The following is a 12981-nucleotide window of genomic DNA, read 5'->3' on the forward strand; positions in this document are numbered from 1 at the left end:
TTTGCTGCTAATTTGTTATGTGTTATCTCATTGTGTTAGTTTGAACTCTGTGGTGTTTAAGAAATTAATTTTATTTCTGTATGTTTGTTTCAATCTGGTTAGGGACCAGTAACTTTTTGTTTGAAGTAGACAATATTTGAAATCCCAAGTACTGACTAAGAGAATAAAATTACAAGCTTCCACGGTTTTAAACAAACAAGTTAAACTTTATTATAGAAAGTCAGAAAAATAAAACAATTGGCAATATCTATCTTAATCTCTAACATTCAGAATTACATGAGAAAAATATGAAGTAACAGGCAGCTGTGGTCAAACATAATGCACAGCACATTAAATAACAGACAGTCAAGACAGATCCCACAGATTTCTCAGCAACCCACCCAGATGTCAGTGTTCACTGTGAGTCACACAATCTCGTGAAAACTCCATCTCCCTCACAAGGGTCTCCACTTTCAAGAATCTAGCCTCTGACATCCCTCAAAGCTGCTCTGACTCGGATTGCCTCAACAACTGCACACCTCCCAATGGTTCAATCTCTTCTCCTGAGCCCGCGCTGCCTGTCCCACTCTGGACACGTGCTGGAACTCCCAGGGAATGCTGGGCCTCCTCGTCCTCAGTCTCCAGCCAGAAACCGTCACAGAGAGACAGGTAAGTCACATTTCTTAACATTGTTGTAACTTTGATTTTGATAGTCAGATAGTGATTGTTTGTGCAGATTCCTCCAGTTCTGTCACCGTGTGGGACCAAACTCTTCCAGTATCATCTAGAAATCTGTAATAACATAATGGTAGCTTGGAACATTCTTTGAAAACACTCTCTTCCCATTCCCCCACACATTTATATATTAACATGGGGGGAGGGGCAGGGGTGTGCAAATTTTTTGCCAGTGGCTATATCTTTAATTTGAAGATTGTATTCTCCATCTGCATTCAAAGTTGTTTTTTGTTAGTCCCATATATAATAATCAGATTATGGCTTTGCCTGGTCTATGAGATTGTGGAACTTTATTCAATATGTTTTGGATGACTGGAATCCCTCCGTTTCTATGTTGCTTTCCAAACTCTCAATTTCCATTGTGAAGAGTGTGCTGTCGGGAGGGTGCGGTGAGGGATTTTTCTGAGCGGTAAGTATCCTTAATGTAATTGGGGTAATATTGAGCTGGGGTGGGGGTGTTCAAAAATGAATCAGTGTGTTCTGCCATTCTGTATGATTCACTGCCACAGCCTGTAATGGTTGAAATTTGGAGGATTTCTCATGTTACCATCAGGTGTTTATGTATTTTGTAAAATGTCCTTGGCTGTGGTTGCTGTCCCTTTAGGTATTCCATCTGTTTTCGATTCATGTAGTTGGAGTCTTTAAGTTCTGTTAGTCTGTCCTTAACTTCTTTTTGTCTCTATTGATACATGGACTTAGTTCACTTGGTGCAGTAATCTGTCTTGTTGAGTTGTCTATTTGCTTCAGTAAGGTTTTGTTGTCTGTCCATATCTATGTTACTGCCTTTGTCTGCTGGTTTTATGTCAATATCTGTATTGACTTTTAATTCTCTGATCGCTTGTCTTTCTCTCCTCATGAGGTTTTGTTTATCCTTTACATCAGGGATTCTCTCGATTCCTGAGTTTCTTCGATGAAGTCAGATATTTCAGTGTTCATTTCATTCTCTGGAGGAATCCAATCTGATCTGTGCGATGAACTTGTCCTATCTGAAATTGAGTAATCAGAAAAGTCGTCTTGTGTGATTTTTCTATGGAATTTCTCTCAGTTTGTCTGGATTTGTGCATTATGTTATTTCACACTGCTAAAAAATGTAGCCTCTGTTTCCGAACTTCTCTGGTATTATTGTGGGTTTAAATGATTTGGCAAGGTGAATAATTGTTTGATTCAGATTAAGGCATTCCTTTTCTATGGCTTGGACACTTTTTGGTTTAAATATTTCATCCACCCAGTGATTACAGAGTAATGATTGGTTTTGTGTGGTTAAGTTTCCAGAATCTGTTTTTCTGTCTTGTACTGGGGTGTTTTGTGCTTTTGTTCAATTCCCTTCTTTCATGGGTAGGTCTCAACCCAGTTGTTGTGGTTGGTGAGCTGGATGATCCGTATTGGCATTTGCATTTCTCTGTCACCCTGAACCTGGAGTCTTGACCCACACAGGACCAGTTTGTTGTTTGTGTTTCTCTGTTACCCTGTACCCAGAATCTTGATCCACACAGGACCAGTTTGTTGTTTGCGTTTCTCTGTCACTCTGTATCCGGAGTCTTGACCCACACAGGACCAGTTTGTTGTTTGTGTTTCTCTGTCACCCTGTATCTGGAGTCTTGACCCACACAGACCAGTTTGTTGTTGGTGCTGGGGTCTTCATGGCCTCGCATGGCTCATTTTTGCTTTTCCAGGGATCAAAACCATGAGACACGAACTCTTCGCCAGTCCAATTGTGGTATGTGAGAGGGGAAACTCACCAGTCCCTTGTTGGGGGTCTGCTGTTTGGGATCAATCACTGTTGGGTGACGTGTCATGTCCAGCGACCTCATGGATCCCATTGAGACACTCGGGACGGTGCCATCAAAACCTTGTCCTTGTGGCTGGGGTGGATTTCCTGCAAGGTGAGGGGCTCCATGGTTTGGACGAAGCTCACGGCTGGTCCGACATGCATTTCCCACATTACACAGGGACTACACTTCAAAAAGACTTCACTGGCTGTAAAGCACTTTGGAACATCCTGAAGCTGTGAAAGGTGCTATATAAATACACATCTTCCATTAACAAAGGAGAGAAGGACTTAGGCCAGAAAAGTCATTAACAGAACATCAATCAGTCTCCTCTTTTCTTAGAGAAATCATGGACTCAAGCATTGTGTATTTGACACTAAGCTGATTAATTTAACCTTTATCCAGAATATTAAACTCCAGCCCAGTTACTGGGATTGTGAACATCAGCAAAAACAAACCCCAACTGTCAGAATGAACATGGTTCAGTCCTGGATGTGATTAACAGCAGAATCCAACCCCTGCAGTCCCTTGTGAATACATCGGTGTGTCTGCAGGGTGGATAATAATTGAATCCCTTCCCACACACGGAGCAGGTGAACGGCCTCTCTCCAGTGTGAACTCGCTGGTGTTTCAGCCAGAGGGATGGGTGAATAAGTCCCATCCCACGCATGGAACACGTGAATGGCCTTTCTCCAGTGTGAACTCGCTGGTGTGTCAGCAGATCCACTTTGCTTTTATAGCTTTTCACACAGTCAGAACATCTAAAAGGTCTCTTTTCAGAGTGAACACGCTGATGTGAAGTGAGCTGGGTTAGTTGAGTGAATCCCTTCCCACACTTGGAGCAGGTGAATGGTTTCTCCCCAGTGTGAATTCTCTGGTGTATCAATAGAATCTTTTTGCTTTTAAAGCAATTTTCACAGTCAGAACATTTAAAATGTCTCATGTCAGAGTGAACAAGTTGATGTGAAGTGAGGGTACTTAACTGAGTGAATCCCTTCCCACACTTGGAGCAGGTGAACAGCCTCTCTCCAGTGTGAACTCTCTGGTGTCGCAGCAGGTTGGATAACTGAGCGAATCCCATCCCACAGTCAAAGCAGGTGAATGGCCTCTCCCCAGTGTGAACTCGCTGGTGTATTAGCAGATTCTTTTTGCTTTTAAAGCTCTTCTCACAGTCACAACATTTAAAAGGTCTCATGTCTGAATGAACAAGTTGGTGTGAAGTGAGGTTAGTTAGTCGAGTGAATCCCTTCCCACAATCGCAACAGATAAACGGTCTCTCCCCAGTGTGAATGCGTCCATGAGTTTCCAGCTCAGAGGGGGATCTGAATCTCTTCCCACAATCCCCGCAGTTCCACGGCTTCTCCATGGTGTCGATGTTCCTGTGCCTCTCCAGGTTGGATAATCAGTTGAATTCTTGTCCACACACACTACGCTTGCACAGTTTCTCTCTGCTGTGCATGGTGAAATCTTTGTTTCAGGTGGTGTAACAGGTTAAAGCTCCTTCTCCAGTCAGTTCACTGGAACACACTCACTGTGTGTGTGTGTGTGTCTTGGTTCTTTTCCAGTCACACTAATGTTTCAAATCTTTACCCACAGACAGAACAGACAAATATACCTCCTTTCACAGTCAATGTCCAATGATACTTAGGTCTTGATGAATTGAGTGACGCAGTCAGATCTTGATGTGATGTTTGGTTCGAGTTTCCCGTCTGCAAATCATCTCCCTCTTCTCCCCTGTAAAAGGAGTTTACAAAAACCATCACTGTAAGTACAGGATAGAAATTCAAAACAGACAATTCAAGTTTCTTTGGGACGTTCTTTCCCCAAACATGTGGTCCAATCAAACTAAAAGAAGCTCAAATCAGCAACAAAGTCCCAATAAAAGCAAAGGGAACCTTCCGAACTAAAGCAGAATGTTTTTTCCAGTGTCAATGAGACACTCTGTACCCTGAGGTGCCCACTGGTTATGGGAGGTATCAAGCGTACTAATGGACACCGCATGTTCCCTCTCCAGGGACACCCGGGCACGGACAAGACCACGGAAGAGAGGTCGTCAGCCAGTGTGACCACCCCCATGTGTGTCACCCATCCTGGATCTGCAAATTCATGTTTTAACCTGGCCCATGAACAATTTCAGGAGAAGATTCTCTGACTTACCCACTCCCCCTCCACAATGGTCAGACAAAGATTCAAAGAATGGGACAGCAGTGTCACCAAAGGTTGAGGATCATCCCCTTCAGGTAACTACACAGGGGCTGCAACCTCTCACTCTGAATATATAAAAGGCCCGTGAACTCCTCTCCGCTTCAAACATCACCTGCAGCCTGAAAGTGGGTAAAGCTCTGTTGAAGGGTCATGAGGACTCGAAACGTCAACTCTTTTCTTCTCCGCCGATGCTGCCAGACCTGCTGAGTTTTTCCAGGTAATGCTGTTTCTGCTGGAAAACCTGTTGCCCAGATTTTACACGAAGCGGGCACTTGGACCCGGTTGGGAACAGGCACGCTGAAGCCCCGCCCACTGTTACGTCATCAAGCCCTGCGCCCATGCGCCCTGCTCCCCTCTGAAACAAGATGGCGGCCGTTAATCTGGGTCTAGTCTCGGTTAAAAGCCCTGGAGCTCAAACCCAGGACCTGCAGGTCTCTGTTCGGGGTTTGAGGCCTTCACCGGGTGTTTAAAAACCTTCCCGACCAGCCGCCGGCTCCATTGCGCCAGTCGCGTATCCACATCCTCGCCGGCTGTAGAGGAGCTTCTCTCCCGTCGTCATCACTGACACTGCGCATGCTCCAAACACTGTCCGGCACTGCGCCTGCGCACCGCTTTCTAGTGGTCTGGATAGGGCACATTCACCATCGCGGGGAATGCTGGGAAAAGGCATCGCCATTGCCTCCCCAATGAGAAATGGTCAATTTGTGCTGCGATGTGGAGATTGGAGTAGTCATTTAAAATTTGGGGCACTCAATAAAATTAACAATCAAATTATACAGTAACCTGAATGTATAGACCACCTATGCACCCAAAAGAAGGGAAGTGGGAATTATCCATTTAAGTGCCATTGATACTTAATGAGGAGGACATTATTTTCTGTGTCTTTAATGAACATTAACATGCATAGGGAGAAATGAGTGACCTTTAAACAGCTCGTCCATTTGGCACAGAACTGTCTGAAACTCATATTAGAAACCACATGAAATAAAATAATGACAAATATTAAACTAGTTACAAAATAATTAAAATTATATATATATGTTGGGGGGTGGCGTTGGCGTTGTGCCGATGTCACTAAACCAGTAATCCAGAAGGCCAGCTAATACTCTAGGGACTTGGGTTCAAGTCCCACCTCAGCAGCTGGTTCAATTTAAATTCAATTAATAAATCTGGAATTTAAAGCTAGCCTCAGTAACAGTGACAATGAAACCATTGTCAGTTATCATTTAAAAAAAACATCTGGTTCACTAATGCCTTTTAGAGAAGGAAATCTGCCATCCTTACATGGTCTGGCCTACATGTGACTCCAGATCCACTGAAATGTGTTTGACTCAGAATGGCCCTCTGAATGGTGTGGCAAGCCTTGCTTCAAGGGCAGTTGGGGATGGGCAGCAAATGCTGGCCTTGCCCAAATGCCATGAAAGAAAGTTTTTAACACCCCCGCCACTGAATGGCAACAATTTCAGAAGGAAGTGAAGACAGAAGGTCCAGAAAATATGCAAGACAATGGTTCCACTTCCAAGGAAAACAAACCCAACTTCACCTAACCTAATTGAAGTTCCTCACCTCTCGTGAGCCTTTACTGCACAGTCTCTAATGCCTCACATTCTTCCTGTGGTGAGATGCTCAGAATTGGACCCAATCCTGTGCCTGGTGCCAAGCCAGTGTTTTATTGAAGTTTATTCTAACTTTACTTTACTTTATATTTGGGTCTGGGGGGAGAATGTTCATTGTTTTGTATTCAGTCTAGGGGGAGAACGCTCGCTGTTTTATATTCGGGTCCTGTGAGCATCAAAAGAAGAAGCTTGAGGACAGTCACTGCATTTTTGGTCTGATTTTATACAAAATAAACTATCCTGGTGTGAGGAGCAAACATGATCAGATTTGCTGCAATCAGTTAAGGCGAGTTTGAAGCTAAATCCTGCAATTCTGTAAACTTAGATTAAAACCAGACAAGCAGAAAGCTGCTGATGGTTAAAGGGGCCGGGGTGGTGGTGAGGGGAGGTGTTCGGAGGAAGCCTGACACACACACTGCACAGGGTGAGCAAGGGAAAGGGGAGGAATTACTTGGTTAAACAGGGTGCCAGGAACAATAGCAGAAGGTGGGAATCACTGGGAATGGAGCAGCAGAATAGACACATCACAGAATCATAGAATGTTGCAGCACAAAAGGGGGCCACTCGGTTGGTCATGTCTGTGTTAGCTCCCTGAAGGAACAATTTACCTAATGCCACGTCCCTGCCTTTGCCCCATAGCCCTGCAATTAAACAAGATTAAACAAGTCTTAAACAAAACTTGTATGAAACAAGATGTTTACACAAAGGGGGAGCAGAAAGAAAGAAAAGCAACTTGTTGACATGGTGAATGGAGGTGGGGAGGGAATGTGCAGGATAATGTACCTGTGCAGGTTAGTGAAGATCCCCAAAGCCCATCAGCTGCCTGCATGCGGTGTTTTCGGGCCCTGGAGGAGGGGAGGAAGAGTCCATTTTGGACACAGCACAGGGCGGGAGGTCACCCCTCCCGCATTCTCCTGGTGACACAAACGACTCACCTGGCACTGTCCCACACCTGGGCCAAGCGGGGGTCAAGGTGCAGGAAACTACAAGCTGGTAGGTTGAGCTGTGAATTGGGCTGAGTTGGGGATATGAGTGACAAGTCTGGGGCTATATCAGAGCAGACACAGTCACTGTTCCCCCTTTCCTCGTGGATGTTTCACTGGAGTCGTGTTGTTGAGTGTTTCTAAACTCTGTCTCACTATCCTGGGAATAGAGGTGGATTGGAGGTTGTTGTGAGTGTTGGGTTATATTGTTTCTCCTCATTCTTCCCGCTTCTCCCACTCCCAGTTCCAGGATGCAGGTTGCGGTGATCATGGATGCTGGGAAGTTGTTAGTCTTGGCAACAAAAGCAGAAAATGCTGGAAAAACTCAGCAAGTCTAGCAGCATCTGTGGAGAGAAAGAGAGAGTTAACGTTTTATGTCCGTATGACTCTTCTTCAGAGCTGGACTTTATTTTGTTATTTTCGGCATTGGTGTCGGTGCACAAGCGCAGAAACACGGCTTAATTCTTCCGTAATAATGGGGGGTCATCCTACGCAGAATGCACCGTGGGATCGAATACGGTCTATCTCCATTAGCAGGGACCCAACCCGCCTTCATTTCACTATTTTGAATTTAATTTTCCATTTCTCCGTGTAGTCTGCAAGTCCGTTTAAGTATTCCTGTAATTTGCTGCAGTTCTTCACCTCCTTACCTCTCACTGCGCCATTGTTATCACCCGCAGATTGCGACAACCAACCTTCGATAAGAAAATAAACAACTTTTAGATAGAGCGATTTCTGGGCCCATAGCATTGTGGGAACTTCGGCCGCCATTATTCATTGGCTGCCGCTGAGCGTTTTCGTGCAGTCTGAAGGCAGGTCAGTGACCTGAGCCCCTAGCTCTGTTTCTTAATCGGCTTATGCTGCCTGACAAGCTGAATATTTGAAGTCTTTTATATTTTAATTTCAGATCCAACATTGTAGAGTTTTGCTTTCATTTCATTGTTTTATAGACTGAGTTTATAAACACAGGCAGACCAATTCAGATTAAATCAAAATATTGGGGATGCTGGAAGTGTGAAATCAAAACAGAAAATGCTGGAAAAAAAAAACTCACCTGGTCTGACAGCAGCTGTGGAGAGAGAAACAATGGGGGTTTTTTGTTAACTCCATTTTTGGGATTTGGGCGTCACTAACAAGACCAGCAGATATTGTCAATCCCCAGTTCTCTGTTGGTCAGGTGTCGGTGGACCTTCTTCCTGAACCGCTGCAGTTACTGTGGTGAAGGTGCTCCCACAATGCTGTTTGGTAAGGAGTTACAGGATTTCCACTCAGCGATGATATATATCCAAATCATCAAGGACAATTTGTACTTATGTAGCACTCTGGATAAAACAAAACCTTCTAATGTGTTTAACAGGAATATTATGTTGCAATATTTAACACTAAGTCACTTAAGCAGGCATCAGAGCAGATGATCAGAGGCTTGGTCAAATAAGTAGCTTATAAGGAGAATCTTAAAGGATGAGAGGGAGGCAGAGAGGTCTAAGGAGGATATTCCAGAGTTTATGGCCTGGGCAGCTGAAGGTTTGGTCACCAATGGTGGATCAATTGAAATCAGTTAAATGAATTAAATGAGTCCAGATATCTGGGAGGGATGTAGATTGGAGGATATTATAGAGATAGTAAGGGGTGAGGTCACGGTAGGATTTGAGAACAAGGATGAGAATTTGAACATTGCGGTGCTGCCTAATGAGAAGCCGATGTTGCTCAGTGAGCACAGGGATTTTGGATGAATGAGTCTTAGTGCGAGTAAGGATAAGGGAAGCAGAGTTTTAAATGACCCCATCTTTATGTAGGTAGCTAGTAATAGTCCAGTTTAGCAGGAACAAAGGGAAAGATGAGTTTCAGCAGCAGATGAGCTGAGGCAGGTGTAAAGTTTGGCAAAGTTACTGAGGTCCAAATAGGCAGTCTTGGTGGTATGTAGTTAGAGGATCAGCTTGGGGTGAAATATGACAGCGAGATAGTGAATAGTCTGAAACAAAAATAAAAATACTTGGAAAAACTCAGCAGGTCTGGCAGCATCTGCGGAGAGCATTACAGTTAACGTTTTGAGTTCGTATGACTCTTCAACAGAACTAAGTAAAAATAGAAAAGAGGTGAAATATAAGATGGCTTGGGGGTGGGAGGGGGATACTGGGACAGGTAGAGCTGGATAGAGGGCCAGTGATAGGTGGAGCAAACCAAATGATGTCACAGACAAAAGGACAAAGAGGGGTTGAAGGTGGTGATATTATCTAATGTGCTAATTAAGGGTAGAAAACAGGACAAGCAAGGTACAGATAGCCCTAGTGGGGGTGGGGTGGGGTGAAGGGAAGGGATCAAAATAGGCTAAAAGGTAGAGATAAAACAATGGATGGAAATACATTTCAAAATAATGGAAATAGGTGGGAAAAGAAAAATCTATATAAATTATTGGAAAATATAAGAGGGATCGGAAAGGGGGTGGGGATGGAGGAGTGAGTTAATGATCTAAAATTGATTGTTGAATAGTCTGGTTCAGTCTCAAAGTTGTCAGAGAGACGGATGGCATTGATGGGAGAATGTAGCTGGGACTGAAGACAATGGCTTCAGTCTTCCCAATATTTAAATGGAAGAAATTCCTGTTCATCCAGTACTGAATGTCAGTCAAGTCAGGACAGTCTGTGACTTGGAGGTGATTATGTTCACAGACACCTGCTACCCTAATCCTTCTAGCTGGTAGATGTTGCAAGTTTGGGAGATTCTGCCAAAGCTCTGGTAGAGTTGCAGATGTGCAACATCCCTCTCCTTCACGCCCTGGCTCTCCCATCTCCCTCTCTTTCCTACCCTAGATTTTGGAGTTTTGTATAGGCCTGTCCAGTCTGTGGGTTCCCTTTCCTAATAGGAATTAATGAATCCGTTGTGTCTGAAAGCTTTCATTGTCACTTTTTCCTCGTGTCTGTCCCAAACATTACCGATTCATTCACTCAATTTCATAACCTGCCTTTGTGTTTTTGTGGGTTCTCCCTCACTCCCTTTTGCCTGTTTTAAACTACTTTCACAGGGCTTGCAGTCCGGAATTTCAAAGCCAACATCACATCAGGGTCTGACGGTGTCGCCCAATTTATCGTAACCCAAATATCATCGAATTTTGAACATGGAAGTTAAAAGCCTTGTTCACAGTGGGGAGAAACCGTATACATGCTCTGTGTGTGGACGAGGCTTCAGCCGAACAAATGACCTGTTGAACCACAGCCACAGTCACACTGGAGAGAATCCATGGAAATGTGGGAACTGTGGGAAGGGATTCAATTACCCATCCCAGCTGGAAATTCATTGGAGCACTCACACTGGAGAGAGTCTGTTCACCTGCTCTGAGCGTGGAAAGGGATTCACTCAGTCATCCCATCTGTGGACATACCAGTGAGTTCATACTGGGGAGAGGCCATTTACCTGCACTGTGTATAAATAGGGCTTTGCTGACTTATCCAACCTACTGAAACGCCAGCGAGTTCACAGTCAGGGGTGGCCGTTCACCTGCTTTGAGTGTGGGAAAGGATTCATTCGATCATCCCAACTGCTGAGACACCAGCGAGTTCACAAGTAACTGTTTGGGTTGGATTTAGTTCCCAATGATATTCTTGTCTGAAGCATATTCATTGGAGTGTATTTCTGCTGATGTTAATAAACTCCAGCCCAGTTAAAGATTCTGGATAAAATTCAAATAAATCAGCTTTGTGTTAAACACAGTGTGTTGAGTCTTTTTAATATCTTTAACACAAATTTGTTCCTTTTGAAGGGTTCTCCCTCTCGCTTGTCTCCTCCATCCTCACCTCCAGCAACAATGTGAGGATCGCATGGACCTTCTTTGTTTCTAAGATTGAGACAATCCGATCAGCTGCCTCTGCTGCTTCCCTCCCTTCCACTGGCCCAATGGGACAAACTGTGTCTGAATATCCCATTTGCCCAAACCCTGAACACACATTTTTCACGAGTTTCCCACCCGTCTCCCCTCATGCCCTCTCAGTGCTCTCTCTGTGCACCACCTGCTCCATCGACCCTATACCCACTAAACTATAGACCACACAACTTCCCCATGCCTACTGACATTCACAACAGTTCTCTCTTTTCAAGTACTGTCCCGCTCTCCTTTAAATCTTCCATCATTACCACTATCCTTAAAATAAATTCTTCACTTCTCCATCTTTGCATGCTGCTGCCCCATTCCCTGCCTCACTTTCCTTTGAAAAATACTTAAACTTTTTGTAATCTCCCAAATCCGTGTCCATCTTTCTCTGAACTCCAGGTTTGAATCTCTCCGATCAGGTTTCTGCCCCGCCACAGTTCCAGAACAGTTATTTTGAAAGCTATTATGACTGTGACAAAGGTAAATTTTCCATTCTGGTCTTTCTCGACCTGTCTGCGGTGGGCCCCTCTCTCACTGGCCTTGGTTTCCATCTATTGTTCTGAACGATGACAGCATTAACCTTCTCCCTAACCTGTCCAAACCCTTCTGCCGGTTCATTTATTGAAACTAGGGAACCTTCTTGTTCTAATGGTGTTATTTCCTGTCTGCCCATTTATGCCTTGAAGTCAGCCCTTGTATTGTGTGTACATTGTTTCATCATGTTCGCACATTTCAGTAACAAATGTTGAAATGTCTGCTCCACACCCACAGGGTTTCATCTGTTTCAAGTCACAAACAGAAAGGTCCAGTTTTCTCCTGGAGTTTGAGAGAAATTAGCTTTCAGAATGATGCAGAGTTTCAGCCAATGAGGGAGATCCGGCCCCGCCCCTCATTCACTCCGATTGGTTGGAGGACCAGCATCCCCAACACGAGACTCCTGCCCCATTCCGTCTTCCTATTAGCCCGCAGCTGCCATCAATCAGCCGGGCATTGTGAGCTGTCAGGTGAGAGGTCAGTGTCGGGGGCGGGGTTTCCAAATCCGAGTGCGGCCCCAGAGCTGAATCTGAACCAATGAACATTCTCCACTGTCACTATCCGCCGCTTCCGGCTTCTCTCCGGCACCAACCTCAAGCAAAGAGAGCAGGAGACTCCGAGCATGCGCCATCCACCCGGACAACCCGCGGCAGATAGAGCGGTTTCTGAGACGCACTGGATTATGGGTAATCAGGCCGCCATTAGATACAACGTCGCAGTTAATCTTTGTCTGAACCTGGGGAATTGAGGGTGGGGTTTCTCTTAGCATAGGGGCTGAAGAATAATAAATACCGTATTCGAGCTCCAAAGCTTCAGACTAGGGTTGATATGGGGCAAAAAGGGAATTTACACTAGGGGGCAGACATATAGCTGAGGTATTAAATGAATACTTTGCACCTGTCTTTAGCAAGGAAGAAGATGCTACCCAGACCATGGTAAAACTCCGAAGTAATTCGGACACTAGATGGGTTTAAAATCGGGAAAGAGGATGTATTGAATTTGTTATCTGTACTTAAAGTTGTTAAGTCGCCAGGACCAGATGAGATGCATCCCAGGATACTGCAAGATGTAAATTGAAATTGCGGAGGCACTGGACATAATTTTTCAATCCTCCGTAGACTCAGGGGTAGTTTTCGAGGACTAAAGATTGCAAACTTTACACTCTTGATCAAAAAAGGGCTTAAAGATATGCCCAGTGACTACAGACCAATCAGGTTAACTTCTAGAAACAACAATTCTGGACAAAGTTAATCATCACATGGACAAATGCAGGTTGATTATGGAAAGCCAGCATG

The 12981-nt window shown here is 44.5% G+C and overlaps 1 long non-coding RNA gene across 1 annotated transcript; it reads right to left on the minus strand.

The window, feature by feature from the left end:
* Nucleotides 1-185: 185 nt before the first annotated feature.
* On the minus strand, nucleotides 186-5237 carry LOC121273457. The gene is made up of 2 exons (XR_005942032.1): nucleotides 4801-5237; nucleotides 186-4217 (listed from the first exon to the last, which is right to left on the minus strand). It is a non-coding gene; the product is annotated as an uncharacterized LOC121273457 (long non-coding RNA).
* Between the last annotated feature and the right edge of the window lie 7744 nt (nucleotides 5238-12981).

Source organism: Carcharodon carcharias, assembly GCF_017639515.1.
Source record: "Carcharodon carcharias isolate sCarCar2 chromosome 21 unlocalized genomic scaffold, sCarCar2.pri SUPER_21_unloc_4, whole genome shotgun sequence".
Lineage (NCBI taxonomy): Eukaryota > Metazoa > Chordata > Chondrichthyes > Lamniformes > Lamnidae > Carcharodon > Carcharodon carcharias.